General features: G+C 38.5%; 1 protein-coding gene across 1 annotated transcript in view; it reads right to left on the bottom strand.

The window, feature by feature from the left end:
- kcng4a (potassium voltage-gated channel, subfamily G, member 4a) overlaps positions 1-20,763 on the bottom strand; it is a 31,514-nt gene that overhangs the window by 1,988 nt on the left and 8,763 nt on the right. The gene's annotated exons all lie outside the window — the stretch shown is intronic.

Raw genomic sequence — 20,763 nt, 5'->3', positions numbered from 1 at the left:
ACATACTGTATGCATATCATCACATCGTTTTATCATGTTGTTATCATTCAGTGCGAGCAAGCGCCTTGCTAAAATCTTAAAAACTGGGGGAGGAGCAAGCAGAAATACTGGAAAGATGCTGAGATAACAGATTAAATTAATATTTGGTGAGATGCATTAGTTCAAGCAAAACTCAAGGGAATGTATCACAGTCATTCCATATTAGCAAATTAGCCGTTCAATTTGCAGTTGCTTGAAAACACTAGGAGATGTAATGGTTTTGTTGTTGTCATGTGCTGTGTATGCTGGTAAAGCATGTGATGTTATTGTTTCTGTATATGCTCACTCACAGGTACGTTAAGGTCAGCTGTCTGTTCACAATGATGCATGTGTAATTTACAGTATAAACACAAATGTGAACAGTCAAAGAAAAAAGATTACATCTCTCAGCAAATATTCAAAACAGTCCGGTAAGATCTATGATGTGAAACATAGCCTCAGAGAACAAGATATGCAATAAATAATTGATGATGGACTTCTAAACTTCGGGTGTACCACATGTACATGTCTTTGTAATGTGTTTACCTCAAGACATCCAGTGGAAAAGTGGAAAAATGCCAAATATTTCAACCTTAATATTTAACAGGTGGGAAATAATTTTAATATGTAAATATTTAACATATTGGAATAAATACTAGCACTATTATTAATGATAAATAAAAATAGAATAATAACATTTAATGTAGACATTTTATTTTGTTGTAGTGTAATGATTTTTCATTTATTGTTTCAAAAATAAAAATAAAACATTAATTTCATCAGTATTGGTAACATAAAAACAAAACAAGGGAGAAAGTGAGAAACTAATTGAATTCCCAATTCATTTATTGTCAATAAAACCACTTTGCATCAAAATGTATTAAAATATGTTTAAGCCAGCTTAGCATATAGAAGTTAAAGTAGAAAAATGTTTGCAAAAGAGAGATTTAAAGGAACACTCCACCGTTTTTTGAAATAGGGCTTATTCACATTCTTTCATACATTTAGATAGGTGGGGCAAATGCATTTTTGTTTCAGTGCATGCATTGTTTTAGTTTGACAGGGTCGGCGCTAGCTTAGCTTAGCACAATGAATGGAATCCTTTGTTGCCAGCTAGCATGTCCTGAGTAAAAGTGATAAAAAAAAAAAAAAACCCACGTAATTACTTCTTGTGGCCTGCGTATTCACAACGAGTACAAATAGCAATGCAGATTAACACTAGGTGATTTCCTAGGCAGATATTGACTTGGGACTATATTATGGGGAAGCACAGGCGAAGCACAGCTACTTAGGCGAAGCACTGCTACTTGGGCGCAGAGATATCACGCAACACATGAAATCCCACGACTTCCGTCAACATACCGGTGTGAATAGTAGCTGCCTGGCTATTTTCCCTACAGTACATGAATGGCGATGAACATGGCTGATTTTGTGTGAGCCAGAACCATACCTATATGTACAAGAGTTTACAGAAAATGAGTGGAAATAGAATGACAGGAGGAGGTTGCGATCACTCAACAGCCTGTGTCAAAGCTACCGAGGATTTCACGGCGCTGATCCATCCTGCAGTACTCGATTTTTTTTTTTTTTTGGTGTGATAAAGTGAACTGGAAAAAACGCCCCACGCCGAATGGACCAATTGGACAGCTGTCCACAGAGTAAGTGATTATTTTAAACATGACACATGTATAGTAAACTGCTTGTAGCCTTCTCCTCTCTAGTAGTTATACTAAAACTCCTGAGTCAAAAGAACCAGGCTAACTCGGTGAAATATAGCTAACTCAGCCCTCAGTCATTTCATTTTACAGGTAACGATAACAGCGATTTTTATTTTAGTTCGGTTGTTCATGCTAAACAGGTTGAATTCAACATGAGGTTATACTAGAGGAGGCTAACGTTATTTGAACCGTAGTCTATATAAGTTACAGCTTCTCAGCATCTATTTTACAACCGAATAAAGACACAGATTAACATAAGGAAGAGTAATAAAAGACAACTTACATGTGCACTTTGTTCTGCCTGTGCTTTGAAAATAACGTTAGATGGGATGGGACAGCCGTATGTTTCAGACGTAGTACCGTCTTTCTGGGCCCATATTCCATTTTTTCAATGTAACTTAGTCCTCCGGTGCAAAATGCTCTTCGCAAACACGATACTGTTTGATTTTGTAGAGAGGCGTTGAAGTACAGATCTCCAGAGCAGCTAGCCATTTATTTCTCAGTTCCACATTCGATGGAATTCTGTGAAACATTACATTCGTGTATGTCCTTTGCTTGTTCTCACAACTTTTGCTACGCAGGTAATTACCATCTTTGCTATAACCGTAACTTCTCAAAATAAACAATCCAAAAGCGAAGACACTCGGTGCAGGTCACGCGTGTTGTTCTTCTTCTTCTGTGTTTTGACTCGTTGCAATGCACACCGGTATGTTGACGGAAGTCGTGGGATTTCATGTGTTGCGTGATATCTCTGCGCCCAAGTAGCAGTGCTTCGCCTAAGTTGCTGTGCTTCGCCTGTGCTTCCCCATAATATAGTCCCAAGTCAATATCTGCCTAGGAAATCACCTAGTGTTAATCTGCATCACTATTTGTACTCGTTGTGAATACGCAGGCCACAAGAAGTAATTACGTGTTTTTTTTTGTTAGTTTTTTTCACTTTTACTCAGGACATGCTAGCTGGCAACAAAGGATTCCATTCATTGTGCTAAGCTAAGCTAGCGCCGACCCTGTCAAACTAAAACAGTGCATGCACTGAGACAAAAATGCATTTGCCCACCTATCTAAATGTATGAAAGAATGTGAATAAGCCCTATTTCAAAAAACGGTGGAGTGTTCCTTTAAAATAACATATCCGTGAGAGCAAAAGGTTTGTCAGTAATAAAAAAAGAGGAAGGGGAAAATTGAAAATATATCAACTAAACAAAACAACAAAAAATGGGCCAATCTCTAGTTTCAAGTACAATCTGTGAAATACTTCAGCAATGCAGTAGAAAATCCTCACCTTGAAACAGTCAGATCAAGAAACCAACTGAAAAACTGCATACAAATGCTGCAAACCTTGCTCCACAAACACCCTGCCTTCCTATAAGAACGAATCACTCTGACACACTTACATCTTTCAAAATCCTTTCAAAACTCATTCATGCTTTTGCTTGTCAAGTCTGATAAGCCTTTGTAAATTCTCAATCTTTCACTGGAGCAACAGACTCACAGTTAGTGTGGACATATTATCAAACCGCACTAGCGCTGAGGTGATTCATTTGTGTAAATTCAGCAATTTTAAATGTTCAGCACACAATTTGTCCTCCTCCGTCCAGTACTTTGTCCCCTTTCCATCTCTCTCTCTTTCTGTCACTCTCCTCAGTTCTCAGTCATTCTCATTCCCTCCGTCTACTCCAACACCTTCCTCTCATGTAATTTCTCAGACTTTTGCTCCTCGTCTCCCTGCGGTGGGGAAGAAGTGGCTGTGACTGCAGGTGCAGACATTATGCATGTAAAAGAAGGATAACAATTTGCAACTCGTCAAGCTGATTGTCAATTTCTCAGTGCTAATGCACTTAGGGTGACCTTATCTCTCTGCTGCCACTAGAAATGTCAATGACATCCCCCCTCCTTTGTGCCCAAAACCAATCAGCGGCAGCCCCAGCGTCTATACAACCTGTACATTTAGAAATCACCTGCAGAGCGAACGAGCAGATTACCGAGGTTTATACCAGGGCTTTTGAGTTCAGCATTCACAGCATTGGGGCTGCACAATTAATCAAAATAAAACTGAAATCATGATGCGTCTTGTTCTTTTAACCTAAAAATCTAAGAAATATGAAATGTTCATCATTTAACAATTCACAACACAATCACAATAGGATTTTCTGAAAATCAAATAGGATGGTTGGAATAGGTTTGGCTCAACCCAACTGCTGCAGTCCCAGAGTAAAACAAAGAAACGAAACAACCAAACACAGAACTACCATTGAAATCGTGCCAGCATGCATTACAGTCGCAGTCTTTGTTAGCACTAAACAGGTTATATGAACTGACAGCCATCGTTGTGGTATGAATATGTGATTGAATGTTAGGTGGTCTGGCTGGGCTGTATGAATCTAGAGGGAGGGTCTGAGAATGCATAAATGGATGTATTGAAAATGAAATGCAGTTGGGATAATCCAATATGTGAGCTCCTTAGTGAATGAGATATGAGGACCAAGGAGTGGGGATGTCAGGAAGAGACGAGGGGTTGGACAGAGAGTTGAATAATTGAAGCAGTGCTACTGCCACACATACACACACACACTTTTATCTGACTGTACACAATTAGAGGGTCTGATAAACAACTCCAAACACATTACCGGCATGTGCAGAACTCAACACTTGTTAGGCTATAGAGCACATTCTCATTCATACAGCGGGGGAAATAAGTATTGAACACGTCATAATTTTTCTCAGTAAATATATTTCCAAAGGTGCTATTGACATGAAATTTTCACCAGAAGTTGGTAACAACCCAAGTAAGCCATACATACAAAGAAACAAACAAAAATAAGTTCAGAAATTAAGTTATGTGTAATAATGTGAAATGACACAGGGAAAAAGTATTGAACACATGAAGAAAGGGAGGCGCAAAAAGGCATGGAAAGCCAAGACAACTGCTGAAAACTTACAGTAATTAAAAAGCAATCCAGCCCCCTGTCAGTGGAAATTAATAACAGCTGGTTCAGTCCCAAATGATGGCCTACAAAAAGGTCTCATTACCAAGGTGTCACACAAGATACATCTCATGATGGGTAAAAGCATAGAGCTGTCTCAAGACCTTCGCAACTTAATTGTTGCAAAACATAATGATGGCATTGGTTATAGGCGCCATTCTAAGCTTCTGAATGGTCCAGTGAGCACTTTTGGGGCGATAATACGGAAGTGGAAAGACAATAATTTCACCATAAATTTGCCTCGACCAGTGCTCCTCGCAAGATTTCTGATAGAGGAGTGAAAAGAATAATCAGAAGAGTTGTCCAAGAGCCAAGGATCACTTGTGGAGAGCTTCAAAAAGACCTGCAGATAGCAGGTACTGTTGTCTCAAAGAAAACAGTAAGTAATGCACTCCACCGCCATGGCCTGTATGCACGCTCACCACGCAAGACTCCATTACTGAAAAAAAAGCATGTTGAAGCTCATTTAAAGTTTGCTGCACAACATTTGGAAAAGCCAGTGAAATACTGGGAGAATATAGTGTGGTCACATGAGAGCAAAATCGAACTGTTTGGATGCCATAATACACACCATATTTGGAGGAGAAATGGCAGTGCACATTACCCTAAAAACACCATACAATTTGGTGTTGGCTCTTGGACAACTCTTCTGATTATTCTTTTCACTCCTCTATCAGAAATCTTGCGAGGAGCACTGGTCGAGGCAAATTTATGGTGAAATTGTCTTTCCACTTCCGTATTATGGCCCCAAAAGTGCTCACTGGACCATTCAGAAGCTTAGAATGGCACCTATAACCAATGCCATCATTATGTTTGCAACAATTAGGTTGCGAAGGTCTTGAGACAGCTCTTTGCTTTTACCCATCATGAGATGTGTCTTGTGTGACACCTTGGCAATGAGACCTTTTTGTAGGCCATCATTTGGGACTGAACCAGCTGTTATTAATTTCCACTGACAGGGGGCTGGATTGCTTTTTAATTACTGTAAGTTTTCAGCAGTTGTCTTGGTTTTCCTTGCCTTTTTGCGCCTCCCTTTCTTCATGTGTTCAATACTTTTTCCCTGTGTCATTTCACATTATTACACATAACTTAATTTCTGAACTTATTTTTGTTTGTTTCTTTGTATGTATGGCTTACTTGGGTTGTTACCAACATCTGGTGAAAATTTCATGTCAATAGCACCTTTGGAAATATATTTACTGAGAAAAATGATGACGTGTTCAATACTTATTTCCCCCGCTGTATGTTAACAAACAACACACAAACCCCTGAGGTCAGCTGTTTTCTAAAATTCCAATTTGAACTCAGACCTCTAAACATTTTCACATCTTATATTTTCATGAAAATGCATCAGATATTCATCAAAAAAATATTATTCATGAGAAACGAAACTGCAGCAGGAGTCTAGCCCTAAATGCATAAGTACGGCACATATAGCGGAAGGCATGCTGGAAAACCATAAACTATATTACTTTCAATATCTAATATTAAATCATTTATAAAAAGATTCAAATTAAGTTATGGAAAACACTTGCAACTAGCTTTCTACACTTTCAGATATTAGGGCCCTGTAGGGCCTTGGGCAAATTCTTTTACTACTCTCAGAGTAAGAGCAACTGCATGATTGAATAATAAATGGACACAAGATGAAATGTCAGAAAATGTGAGGTATGGAGCAGTTCATAAAGTATAAACTGTGTAAATCTTGGCCAAATTTGTAAAAATTAAATCTTATTTCAGATTAATCAAAGTTGTCACCCTTTTTACATGTTTGGCACCGACTTCATGAGGTGCATCCTGGGATTATTTTCCAAAAGTATGGAAGGAGTTCCCATGTCTGGTATAGGCACATTTGTTCACTCTCTAGTCTAACTCATCCATTAATAAAAACCTTACCTATTTCAATAAATTACAATGTACCTTTGTAAAAGAAGATAAACAACCCATTGCTTCTTACAGAATAATGTTTTTCCAGTAGGCGACACCCTGAAACCTGCTGTGTCAGTGAGTAAGTGAGTCATCCAAGCTGATTCAATAAGGCCAATTCTCCAGTTGATTCATTAAACTGCACCAGATGAGCAACTTGTTGGCTATAACAATCTCAGGTCAAAGATGAAGGCGGCAGAAGAAGTATTTCCCAATAACAGCTAGATTTATTCAACAGAACATGACACCGTGTGCAACACACAAACAATAACAGACAATGAGTAATACAAACAGAGGAACTTAAATAGACAGAGATAATGAACTAAATGATAAGCAGCAGTGATGATTAATCAGTGTCCATTGAAACTAATGATTGGCGGGAAACTAAGACAAAGGAGAACATGTTACTAAAAATAACAAACTTAAAGTCCATGAAAATGAAACTAAGACGAAAACAGCATCCAAACAGAACAGAACTGTGACATTGAAAAGTGTGTGTTACTGATTGATTTATTGACTATTGATTTTTTGTTTTGTTCATTGCTTATGTAATGGCCAAGCTCACAGACATTCCAAGACTGATGTGTTGTCTCTGCTGTTTTTGAGCTTTGTCACAGAAGTGATAACATATGAGGCTGAGGACTCTCTCAGAGCTCTTTCTACAGGCAAGACGGACGAGTAATGGACAAAAAACACATAAAAACAATGAAACACCTTGAAATAGAGGTAAATGGATGTTTAACACGGTTCAGCAGTCCTGCAGTGACAGTAGCTGTATAGTGTGATATGATGTAATGTGATTAAGTCGTCTCCACTGCACTGCTGCTGTTCACTGTGTCTTCCTGCTCTAACACATCAGACATCAGCCTACACAATATGTCTCTTGTTCATAATCTAAGCCCATTATTTATTCTCTGTCTCTGTCTTTTCCACTTTCCCTTGGCAAAATATGTGTTGTCGAACATTCCTGGCGCAGAGTCAATAATGCCACGTCATTCTGAGATCTCCTAGAAAAAGGCCCCTGGCAGGAAATTGTTGAGGTCAGCATATTGCTTTCATTTAAATCGCTGTACTCTCGACTCCCCTGTCTCCTCTCTATTCAATATTCAGATTGAACGTTGTTTCAAAGACATAAAGGATAAAGTAAGCAAAAAAACCTGTAAAAGCGTGCACAATCTGTCATGTTGGGTGTTTACCAGGCTGTGTGTGCTGATGAAGGCGTATGTCAAAATGACCTTGAGGTCATTGCCAGAGATTGAGAGAGAGGCAGAGCCAGAGATGGAGTGATTGGGACATTGAAAGAACTATGCGTGCTACATCGCAGTAACCCAAAAACCCTCACCCTTCTGGTGTGCACTAATACAGTCACAAAGCAGAGACAGACAGGAACATGACAGATATATCCACTTCTGGGTCTTACTGGCAACCAACCTCTATTTTCCTCTCTGGAAAACACATACACGCACACACACAAACACAAACACACATGTGGCCTCCTAGAGAAAATAAAATTATACGTCAAAAGACTTAAGGGTGAAGGGTGAGATAAATAAATAATTTCTCCTATCTGAGCTTAACATGCATTTACATATATATAACTAAGTCTCTTATTGTCAGCGGTGGTTGACTGAACACACACTTGACTGAAAAACACACTTGATAACAACCATATAAACCTGATGAGAACAGGCAATGTACTTAAAGAAACAGAGTTTAAATACAAACAAAACTATCAACGACAATAATGACAGGTGAGCATGATAATCAAAATGTAATCAATGAGAAACCAACTGAAAATTGCCCAAAACAGACATAAACACAGAGAACTATTACGTTTGTGGATTCATAGCTAGAAACAAATAGATATTCACTTTTGTCTTGAATGTTTCTTTTAAAATTCTTTAGAATTCCACAGATGAGAAACAAGAGAACAACAGAAACATGAGAGATCAGATCATTTGGCCTTGGGAGAAATGTACGAGTTCATATTGAAACCTGGGGGGGGGGTTTCAAACTTACCAATGTGAGATTACCGCCTATGTTTTAGCATAAAAAACCCTCAGAAGATTTAAGTAGCAGCTTTCATTTGCTCTCCATTTTATCACACTGCCATCTAGACGAAACAGTTGAGATAAAGTCAATACAAAATCTAAATTAAACCCATTTCTTAATACATGTTTCTGACCTTATTATGCATCAGTGCATGTTTTTTCAAAGAAAGAATGTTTGTCATCATAATCTTTAATCAAAATGTCTGAAACGACTTTGCTTTTCAGCTTACATCAACTCGCCTCTTATTTTTTAAAGTCTCTGTCTCTTTCTTTATCTCATCAGACCTTTCTAAACAACACACGCACATACAGTTTTAGATGCTTTAATCTGTGTAATCCTTCAAAATGCACTCTACTCAATTTCTCCTCCTGAATAATTTCTCCCTCTTTCTCTATCTCTTTTCATCCTAGCCCATAAACCTAAAGTAAAGCACAGGTTTGGATGGTACGGTACAGCTCTGTGCTATAGCAAAAGTACACAGTGAGACGGTCTCAGAATCTTAAACACCTGCCTCTCCATCTCCTGCTTGCTAAGCACTCCATATTTTCAACTGAGACACACTCATTCTCTTCTCCCCACCTTGTGCTCCTATAATGGAGAGTAATGAAGAGATAAAGGGATGAATGAGGCCCTAATTTGGACCCCATGACATCTGATATATTTTTCCCCTAAATTCTGTCTTCCTTTTTATTTATTTATTCTGGAATCAATTTGAATGGTTTAGTTCAATTTTAATAATCAAAAAGGATGTCTAATCAGCTTAATTCATAAAACTTTAAGAATTGAATAATTTATACAAATTTTAACAGAAAACACCATGCACTTGAGTATGTGTAGACTAAACTGTCCAACTCCTTCACAGAGAGACATGAAGATTTAGTTTTTAAATAGCAGTCCTTTAGCAGTTTAATATTCACATACACTAGTCTATATAGTGGTTTGATCAAGTGTACAGCCCTACATTTGATTTATTCATCAAAATATTGGCAAATTTAGTGACATTCCGCTTTATACAGTAAATTCCTTTTATTATGACTGAATTCCGGGATTCCATCCATTCTGCCTTTTGCATCATGGAAATCATAAGATCGTAAATTGAGCAGCCTTTTCCACTCTGTGTGTCTTAATATGAGTGTGTGTGTGTGTGTGTGTGTGTGGAGACAGGCTGCAAAGAGTTGTCCACTGTAGGAGAGCAACTCACTATATATATCTAACACAAAAATAGATTCGCCTGCAACTACCTGTGACTGTTCCCACATGACCTTTGGAGGCACTGGTCGCATACCCACACCTTTCATCTAATGGCTCGTTTTCACCAAGCGGTACGGTACAGTACAGTACAGTACAGTACAGTATGGTACGCAATTATTTACGTTTCGATTGTCCGAAGTTGTGAATGGAACCAAAATACGAACCATACTGTACCACTTTTTTGGGACCCTTCTTTTGGGGTACCTAGCACAGTAGTCTGGTAGCTAAAGGGTGGAGCTAGACTCACTGCAGAATGTGGATTGGTTGACAGAGAATCTTCACTTGTGCGTGCCACAAGGGGAATGACAACACAAGAGGCGCCATTTTTTAATACAGTTGAAACACAATACCGTTGCAACACACATTTTTTTTGTGTCTGTGACAAACAGCCACATGCCAAGAAGCAAGAACAAAATCTGCTGTATGTTCTCCATTGTTGTTTACTGTGTCGCTTTCTTCTTCGCACGAGAATGATGTTGAGCGCTACTTTCTGGCATACACAGCGCCTATCAAGTAAGGGTCCTGCTGGCGTTGGAAGTACTTGTGGTTTAGTTTGGTACTGTACTGTACCGCTCGATGGAAACAAGCCATAACTGCATCATTCTCATTCTGTTCACTCTCTTCAGTGTCATCTTTCCCCCAGTCCCTGGACACCACTGCTGCACTCGGTCCATTTGATCTGTCCTTTATAGCAAGTTACAGCAAATCCTGTCAAGCGAGTTTTACTACCGTAGTCCTGCACCAGCAGTTTTGTGGTCTCCATCTGCCAGAGCATCTCTACATCAGACCATAGAAATCAGAGGAAGCAACCATTATAACTATTAGAAATGTATTAGCTCCAGCTTCCTCTGCTAATTTTTTAGAGATAGCCATATTTCATTTTGCTTGGCTGCAGTGAAAAAAAAAAAAAGCAGCTGGCCACTAAAACAATGACTTACGCACCAAATAGACATATTTATAGCTAGCTACCTGTTGTAGCTCTCTACTTGTTACCATCACAGTAATATAACGCATGAAAAGTATTTACAACGGAACAGTCTGCTTCCGCTGTTGACCACACATTCAAGTATGTTTCTGGCCTAAGTGTAAATGGCACTGTAACATCCTCTCCTTCCCTCTCAGAGCAGCATCTCTAGCTTTTAGTCAGGACCCAGGAGACATTGAACAGACATGGATACCTAACAGCCAACCCATAAACATCTCAGTGGAAAAATAACCAAGAGGTCAACAGATGGGTTTATTCATCATGCTGGCCTGTAAAGAAAAAGTCAAAAGAAAATGAGGGATTGGGGGAAATATACAATGTTTATTTAAAAAATGTTGGCACGCAAAATAAACAACCACATTCAGATTTACCAGCCAGGCATGACGATTATGGACAAAATCTGAAACCAATGCTACCATAATATTAGAACAAACTGCCTAAAAACTCCTGGTACATCCTGGGACTAGTTAATTCGTGGAAGCATTATGGTATGGTAGCCTGGTAACTTAAACGCTGCTTCCCAGAAAAATGTATATCAATGGATTTTAGCAGCTCTTGCCATTCAGACGCACACTATGGGGCAGTGATCTGAAAGAGATAAACTGACAGTAAAAATGTTCAAGCTAATGTTGCTATACTACCCCTTGTGGCTAGCCTAGAAATGTAGACGCACCTTAGCGGCAGCAAATTTTATTTTGCAGCCAGTGTCGTCTAGCAACTCTCCATTGGCTTGCGAGCTGGAAAAACCAAACTCTAGTCAGGCCAATCACATCGTGTATAGAGTCGGTGGGCGGGCTTAACATAATGGCGGCAGAGTTGTGATGGTTCTGCGTGAATTCCCTGCTACTTGAAAACAAAGAAGATGGCTGCTGCTGCTGGCGAACAGCGGTCTTTCGAATGGGCTTTGGCCGCGACTCTGGAAGACTTGGAGTTAAGCTTTTCTTTGAGAAAAGATCAAAGAACGGCACTGAAGTCATTCTTAAAAAAGGAAGATGTGCTCAGAGTTTTGCTGCCCGGATACGGCAAAAGATTAATCTATCAACTAGCACCGCTGGTGGGAAAACGCTCTGGTTGGTTGTAGCGCTATCCTTTTGTGTGTAGAAGGAATTTTAAAGACTACAAAACTCGGATTGAGCCCTACCAATGGTGTGTTCCCAGACCCAACATCCTGATGTGGGTCTGGATTGTCAGGCTATCTTGAGGCAACTCTGGGAATGCATTTTCACACAAAAACTAAAAATTGAGCTTGCATAGCTAGAAGAGTCTGCATACTTGCATAGTCTGGGCGGTATGACTATATATATCGTTACCATGGTATACAATGTCTACTGTTAGAGATTTTGCTATATTGTGTACACAGTATGTAAATACATAGCACTATTTGACACTTCAGAGAAATGCATGAATGAGAATATAAAGAGCAGGACGTGCTTGATGATAAAAAGAGTTATAAGCACAATATATCCTGAAAAGGAACATGGTCCGGTGCTCGTGCTGACTGGCACACAGCCAAAGTGCGTGCACAGAAAGCTGGCTCTCTGAGCATACAATCGCGAATTCAGTTCTCTTTCACGTCTTATTACACTTGAATGGTCGAATACACACGCGATTATGTCAAATTGCCCATCGTGTAGAGTATTCATGTAAACTGTTTGTCTCAAGTGAAAGTAAACAGTTGGGTGTAAACCGGATGTGCATCAGTATAATGGATCCGTATGTGTGTTTGGTCTTAAAGTGACAGCAGCCTAATATACCTACCTTCTGCTCTGGGTCAATATTGTGATTCCAACAAAAGAGAAATATAAGAAATAAATTAATAATTTTATAAGAAAATAACTTACTGCTCTTGACTGAATAACTTTTTTAGCTTTCATAAGCAGTGCATATTACAGTGAAGACTATTATTCAATTTCTGTACTAATTCCAACTATGTTAAATAAACCTATTGTATACATGAAAAACTAGGCCTAATTTGTTTAGTTAATATTTTTGTTATATTGTATTTGTCCTATTGTTGTCATTTGAAATTAGATAAAATAACACAAAATAACTATATTGTGATATATATTGTTGTGAAATAATTTTTTTCGTGAAATAAAATTGCTCATATTGTGAAATAAGAATTTGGTCATATCACCCAGCCATATTGCATAGAGTATGATTCAGGCCTTTGAGTAAAGCATAGTGACCGCATAATGCAATGCCTGTCAGCAGGGGCTGAAAACTCAGAGAGACACAAAGAACAATGGATAAAGCTGAGAACAAGAAAGTCCTAGGAGAAAAAAATGGTACTGTCCTCGACAGCACTAAGACTTCAAGGGTGATTCATCTTCAAACAGGACAGATACCTGAAGCATACAGCAAAATACACACTTAAAACCCCAAACAGTAATGTCCTGGAGTGACCCAGTCATTCTAATTAAGCATCTGTGAAATTACAGTTTCTGCTTAACTTAATAAAGTCAAGTTGGTACATTGGTTTCTTTTCGATAGACACAGTAATTGCTGCCAAAGTTGACTCCGTGGCACTTAACTGTAGAAAAGGAGGCAAATACTATTATATTAATATATATATATATATATATATATATATATATATATATATATATATATATATATATATATATATTTTTTTAATAAATATAATGATATTTTTATATAATACATAAATAAATTATCGTACAAAACTTCAATAAATAACATCGCAAACATGTTCTTAATGGACTCATTTAAAACAAAGGTGGAAAAGTTAAAAAATGTGATTTTAAAAAATGTGTTTGTATGTCTATGCACAATAAAGTAGAAAGAGAGAGAGCACCCACAAAGTGTGGCCAACACAAGATGAGTTGTATACATCTGAGTATCTTGCAAATTTAATTCAAGAAAATTATAGGGGAAGATAACAAGCAGGCGGGCATTAAAAATGCATCTTTAACTTTGGGATGAAGCTACTTGTGGAATGAATCTTTTGATGGATGACACTATTTACTCCATTTACGATCTCGGCATCTGCTAAATCAAAAATGAGTATGCAGCACAAGTAGAAAAATGATCAAACAAGCACACATACATTAACGGCCTTGCAACATCACACCATGCATCCTCTCACTGTTGTTTCCTTTTGCTTCTCTTCTATTTTATAAATTAAAAGCAAAAAATCCAATAAAATATTTTAAAAGAAAAGACTAAACAAAATGTAAGGCATTCAGAACAGGAGTTTTTTGTATTGTGATGCAATCTGAACCAGTGGACTCCTCTTGAAGCAACCTGGATTTGAGTGACTTCTGGTTACCATATGCTTGTAACCATTTCCCCAAATAAAGACAAGAACCACTGCATAGAGGCAGCCACGTGTCTGTTTGTTTATACGTACACTTGTGAAACACTCCAGAGTATCTTTTTGTGAACTCTGTAACCTTGGAACTGAAAAGATGTTAGTGCTCGGAATAGTAAACAGCAGGCAGGCATAAGCACAGCTTCACTTCGGAACATTTTCTTTCAAGTCATGCTGCTCATTTAAGGAGTTCAAGCAAGTCAATTCGTTCAGGACCGCAGCTCCAGCTTTAACAAAGGTGATTCTGGTGCAATAACCCTTTTGACCTACACTGGCACTTTGTGGCTTGGAAACTCCTGCTGTTGAGTGTCATATAAAAACCTATTCTGTAAGCTGCATGTGAGGACAATCACCTCCCAATTTCTCCTGCATCAATATTGGAGCACCGCAGGGTTGCCAGCTCTCTTATTTCCTTCACACTTTTGATAAAAGCACGTAGAACTACAACAAAAGTCAATTTGCAGTAGAGAGACAGTCTGCATTCTCATAAAAGGGAAAAACTAAAACTCAACTCTCTCAAAGCCATGGAATTAGTAATCATCCCTCCCACTTAAGCAGTGTTTCTTGCACCATTATTCCACTGCTGAATTTCCTGCCCCATGGCAAAACCAAATTAGATTTTAGCTGAGACGTAAGCTTGCAGTGTGAATTTAATATAATGAAAGTGAAAGAATAGGTTCTGCAAAATAATATATAAAATTAAAAAAGAAATTGTATATGATATAACATAATATAATAATAGTCATGTTAAGATGAAATATAACTTCTTAACACGATTATAAGGCCACGCAGAGAAAGTGCTTTTTGCGTACGTGCGTTTGCAGTTGTTCCTACATTTATCCGAAATTTTGAATGCATTTTAGTATGAACGTTTTTGGTGAATCGTGATTTGTTCATGTAAACGTTTCCATGCAGATTTCATGAACAAAATATCAATGAGTTGTAATTAAGGTATTTGAAAAACAACAGTGCAAATGGAAAGAGAAAGGGCAATCTATATTATTTCTCTAAATTAAACATTTGTATTTAAGCCACAAAACAAACCTATTACTAAAAAAAGCACAATACACAATTTCCTAGGGTGAAGTCAGTACTTAAAATATATTTGGAAAACTATGCGAGTGACGTTGTCAATAAAAACAGTCAAAGAGATTCATGGTCTGAATCAACGTCATGACTTATCAGTTTCAATAGTTGCAATAACTCACTGAACTGAATTTTATTTCTGTCAGTCATATCTGGTTCAGAATAAACCAACAGTTCTCAATCGAGTCCCACTAGGGGGTCTTAGCAAACTTTCAAGGGAGCCTCAAGATGACTTAAAATGATATCAAATTAGACAAAAAAAGCATTAAAATAAGTCCAAACAACTAAAAATCCATCATGCATAGTTGTAGAAGCAGACAATGATGAAGAAGATTAGGTTAAAAGTCTTTAACATCAAACTCAGACGGTAAATCCAACAACTCCAGACAAGATTCAGTTGAACTCCAGTTCAACTGATTCATTAACGAGAACAGACAACAGAACACTGAAAAGAGAGCAACTTAAATACAAACCAAATGAGGGAAATAATGATGAACACCTGTGCAGATCAAATTAATTACCGTGACAACTGATAAAGTGGCAGGTAACTGAACAAAGAAACACATGTGACAGTAAATAACAAACTAAAAGTCCATGAAAATGAAACTGAGAATTTAACGAAGAAACGCAGAAAGTTATGAGGCCTTTGAATATTGTTGTGAACAATGGGGTTATCAACTGGAATACACAATCACTAGCCTAGTTTCTATTACAGATTTGCACAAAACTTTTGCAATATTTCCGAAATGTCAATAAAAAACTATTGCAAAATGACGGCGTTTCCATTAACCGATGTTAAAAAGTACATTTTACTCCTCGCAATAAATAAAAACAAAGCCTGAGGCTAACTTAACGTCCACTTTACTTGCATTAGCCTGTTGTATTTTAGTTTTACTAGCGCTCATCGATGTATTTCGTCCTTCGGATGAGACGTTAAACCGAGGTCCTGAATCTCTGTGATCACTAAAAATCCCAGGATGTTTTTCTAAAGAGTAGGGGGTAGGCTTTTATGATTTTAATAAAGAACTCTGTATTGTCTTCTGTTCAAACATACTGCGCCTTCTTTAAAGAATGATTTAGTGACTTTTACGTTCACGTTTCCATTGCAGTTTTGAGAAATATTTGTTTTTCAAATTATAAGAAAAACCACCTCATGCAATATATGGGAGTTTTTGCGAAATTGACGTGTTTCCATTGGGCATATTTTCAATTCGCAATTTCAATTTTGCAGTTTGAAGGGTAATGGAAACGCAACCACTGTCTAACATGCACATTTGTAAACCAATGTTAAAAATTCTAATTTGTATGGTCTGCATTTTTTAAATCAGTACAGTTCTAATACAATTTCAATATGGTGGTGGTGGTGGTGGCGCAATGGATAAGACACATGCCTTTAGTGTGAGAGACCCGGGTTCGAATCCACTGTGAGACACCAATGTGTCCCTGAGCAAGACACTTAAGGCCAATTTATACTTCTGCGTCGGGTGCGCGTAGAAGGTACGGCGTAGCATACGCATTGACGTGTACCATACGTCGTACCCTTCGCCGTACCCTCACGCGCACCTCCTCAAAAATGTAACTACGCGTCGCGGCGACGCGGACAGCAAGATCTGTGATTGGTCGGCTGGATAGCATCGCGTTTCCTCCTACGCATTTCCGGAATGATCTTCTGCACTCTGCACCGCCCGCCCGCCATTTTTTAATTCCAAAGATCAGTGAAGAGCCATGGAAATAGACCAAGTGACCGAGAGATTGCTTGAAGAAGTGCGGAAATACAGCCATCTGTATGACTCCTTCAGTCGCCATTGCTCGTAGAAACCTAAACTCAAAACAGCCGCGAGGAATGTAAACACAGTGGAACTGGAACATTAAAACCCACCCGCGCCAACTAGCGTTTCGGCGGTGTAACTGCAGAGCAACACAGACATTCGCAGAAGTATAAATGCTCACGACGGCGTCGCCTACGTGCGTAGCCTACGACGTACACTACGGCGTACACTCGACGCAGAAGTATAAATTGGCCTTTAACCCCTAGTTGCTCCAGAGGCGTGCGACCTCTGACATATATAGAAATTGTAAGTCGCTTTGGATAAAAGCGTCAGCTTTTTATATATATAAATTAATAAATGTAAAAACTACAAGGTCCAATTATATATGAGTTTGGGTGGTTTCTGCCCACTCAAGGGGAAACCTACGGCACATTGTTAGGATTGCGCTGTGTATTGTTCACTCTCTTCTGTCTTATATTAAGGACCCAGGCCAGAGAACAGTGGCTAAGATCATTGCTAACCCTGCAACACCACCTGTTCCAGGAACTCCCCTTCTGGCAAATCATACAGCCAAAATGCAAAACTGCAATGCAACACCGAAACCACTCACGACTTGCACCTGTACCGACACCATCTGGCCCTCTGAAATACTTTGTCCAACATAGCATGGACATGTACTGCATTAGCTAGTCTGTCACTGATGGGTGTGTGGAGACTATGATCGGTCACGAGGAAAATGAAACTAACTTTGGTTTGAACTGCAAGACTGGCTAAATCTCATGAAACTCACAGAGATGAATGTGATGCAGAGCTGTAAAATGGCTTTAAATGTTCCCTTACTTTATGTGCTTGAGCACAGTCAGATGATTCATTTATCAGTTAAACATTTTTTTTTTCCAGCACTTTCATCTAGCATATGTAAATTATGAGCTCAACTTTCATTATCTCTTGCGTGTAATCAAGTGAATACACCTGCAATATAAAATATTCTGATGGGTGTAGCGGTAAGTAAAATTCCAGGTAAAGCCAGCTCTTTTTAGAAGGTTTCCATCAAATAACAAGGATTATGTTGTCTTTTTTGTTGCAAACACAAATCTACTCTTTGCTTGATGCATTAGCAGGAGACTTTTAGCTAAATTAAAAACACTGAGTTCATGACATCATACAAAATATTTATTCCCCTTCAATTCAAGCCAATTTCAACATGCATTAGTGTATAATTTTAAATGAATAAATGTGCCAATTAATCTTCTCTCTTGGCAAAACAGGTCAATTTCTTTTGTGTAGTCCGATACCAGCTCTTTGGAGATCAGATCAGTACTGAGTTTTGGACTTGGAGATATGGACTAGGGCAACAATGATTGACTACTCATCTAATCCTCCACCTATGACAAGTTTATTATATATTGTCATTATGTATTATTTAACATTCATATTTTTAGTACCAGTGATTTAAATGGGTCATGGCATGATAAATCAAATGTTCCTTGATCTTTTGACATATAAGAGGTCATTTAAATTATTAAAATTATTAAATAATTAAAGGTATAGCGGAGGATTTTCCCGAATTTTAGAAAAGAACTGCCCTCTCCACTTTTTGAAAAAATGCACATGCGCAACACTCTACCTGCTCCCGAGAGGGAACGCCTATTAAACGCTAGCATCGCTAATCATAGCTTACATTAACTTTTACTAGCAGTGATTTTAAATGGATTTCTCCAAATAGCATGCCAAACTTTACCTGTCGAGTAGAAACTTGTGCTTTTAGCGCACGCCAGCGTGTGAAATATTCTCCCAAAAACACTGGTCTTGTTTCTTTCTTCAGAGGCCTTTCTCTTCTTGTCATACAATTCGTAGACACTTTTTCTCTTGCGACCCTCAGACATTTTGAAAAAACCCGGTGAGAACGGCAAGCTTCAATGAATAGCTGAAACCATAGCTCACCACACATATACACCTGAAAGTGCGCATGCGCAGAAAGGACGAGCACGTACGACGGCCTTACGTAAACATATCACCAGAATGATTGACAATTAGGAGGACCAATAGTCTTGATGATCCACCCGGAAAAAGAAAATCCTCCACTACACCTTTAATAAATAATTGTTTTATTATTTACAATTATTGGCACCCCTAGAATTCTTTACAAGTAAAATATCTCTGAAGTATACTTCCATTAATAATTACCTTTTTTTTTTTTTTTGCACACCAGGGTGACAAGGAACATGAAATTGTCTAGCTATGACTTCTTGTTTCACAGGAGTTTAAATATGAGGAAACACAAAGGCCAAACTCCCTTAATCATCCGTCACAACGAGTAAAACCAAAGAATATAGTTCTGATGTGCATCAAAAGATTGTTGAGCATCACAAAATAGAAAGTGGCTGTAAGAAAATAGCTAAAAAATTGAAAAATCCCCATTTTGACCATCAGGGCAATAATTAAGAAGTTCCAATCAACTAAAGATCTTACGAATCTGCCAGGAAGAGGACGTGTGTCTATATTGTCTTAATGCACGTGAGGAGGAAAGTTTGAGTGGCCAAAGACTCTCCAAGGATCACAGATGGAGAATTTGCAAAGATTACTTGAGTCTTGGGGGTCAGAAAGCCTAAAAAATATATATCAAACAACCCCTACATCACCACATGTTGTTTGGGAGGGTTTCAAGAAAAATCCTCCTCGCTCCTCCAAAAATAAACTCCAGCAAATTCAGTTGTCAGACATGACTGGAAATGAAAGCTTTGGCGTAAGTTCAACTGGGAAGACTCAATTGTTATGTCACTTATTACCTTCTCATCTATCCAATCGTGTTCTACTTGTAGTATAAAAGATCGGTACTTACACATGTCTGAGTTCACAGATAACCCTAACCCTACAGTACATTCTGTACCGTAACCCTAACCCTAACCCTAGTTCTAAACCTAACCCTCCAGTACTCTCCACCACCACCAGGATGGTCCCTTTCCATACCTCCCAGGGGGTCGACTGCGACCCTGCCTTCGTCTTCAGGCAGGAAATGCAGATTCCGTACCCTCGGACCCGTACCCTTTATATCATAATACTTGCTTGCTGGGCTGTTAATAAATCCATACTTGTTACGTTATTTTGCCTCCTGAGTCTTTCTGGTAGAACCTCAAAAGTGACCGGGTCCTATGGTCAGATGAAACAAAAAAAGGGCTTTTTGGCAGCAAACCCAACAGATGTGTTTGGTGCAAACAGGGATAAAAAGTACCCCATGCCTACGGTTAAATATACTGCTGGATCTTACATGTTGTGGGCCTATTTTTTTGCTGGAGGTCCTGGACATCTTGTTCAGATACATGGTATTATGGTTTCAAGCAAATACCAACAGATACAAAATCAAAACCTGTCTGCCTCTGCTAAAAATCTTATTTTGTCCAAAACAAACATCAAAGTCAACACAAAAATGGGTAACTGAGCACAAAATGAAGCTTCTGCCATGACCGTCCTAAGCTAACCCAATAGAAAATGAGAGGGGTGAACTGAAGACATGAACTTGTGAATCTGAAGGATCTGGAGAGATTCTGTTGATCTCTAGTTAGTTGTTCTCCAAACTCATCAGGCATTATAGAAGAAAACTCAGAGCTGTTATCTTGGCTGAAAAGCATTTTTTGGAGAA

This window comes from Leuciscus leuciscus (assembly GCF_965113295.1).
Source record: "Leuciscus leuciscus genome assembly, chromosome: 10".
Classification (NCBI taxonomy): Eukaryota; Metazoa; Chordata; class Actinopteri; order Cypriniformes; family Leuciscidae; genus Leuciscus; species Leuciscus leuciscus.
Note: the sequence above shows the minus strand (reverse complement) of the source record. Positions and strands in the feature narration are given on the sequence as shown.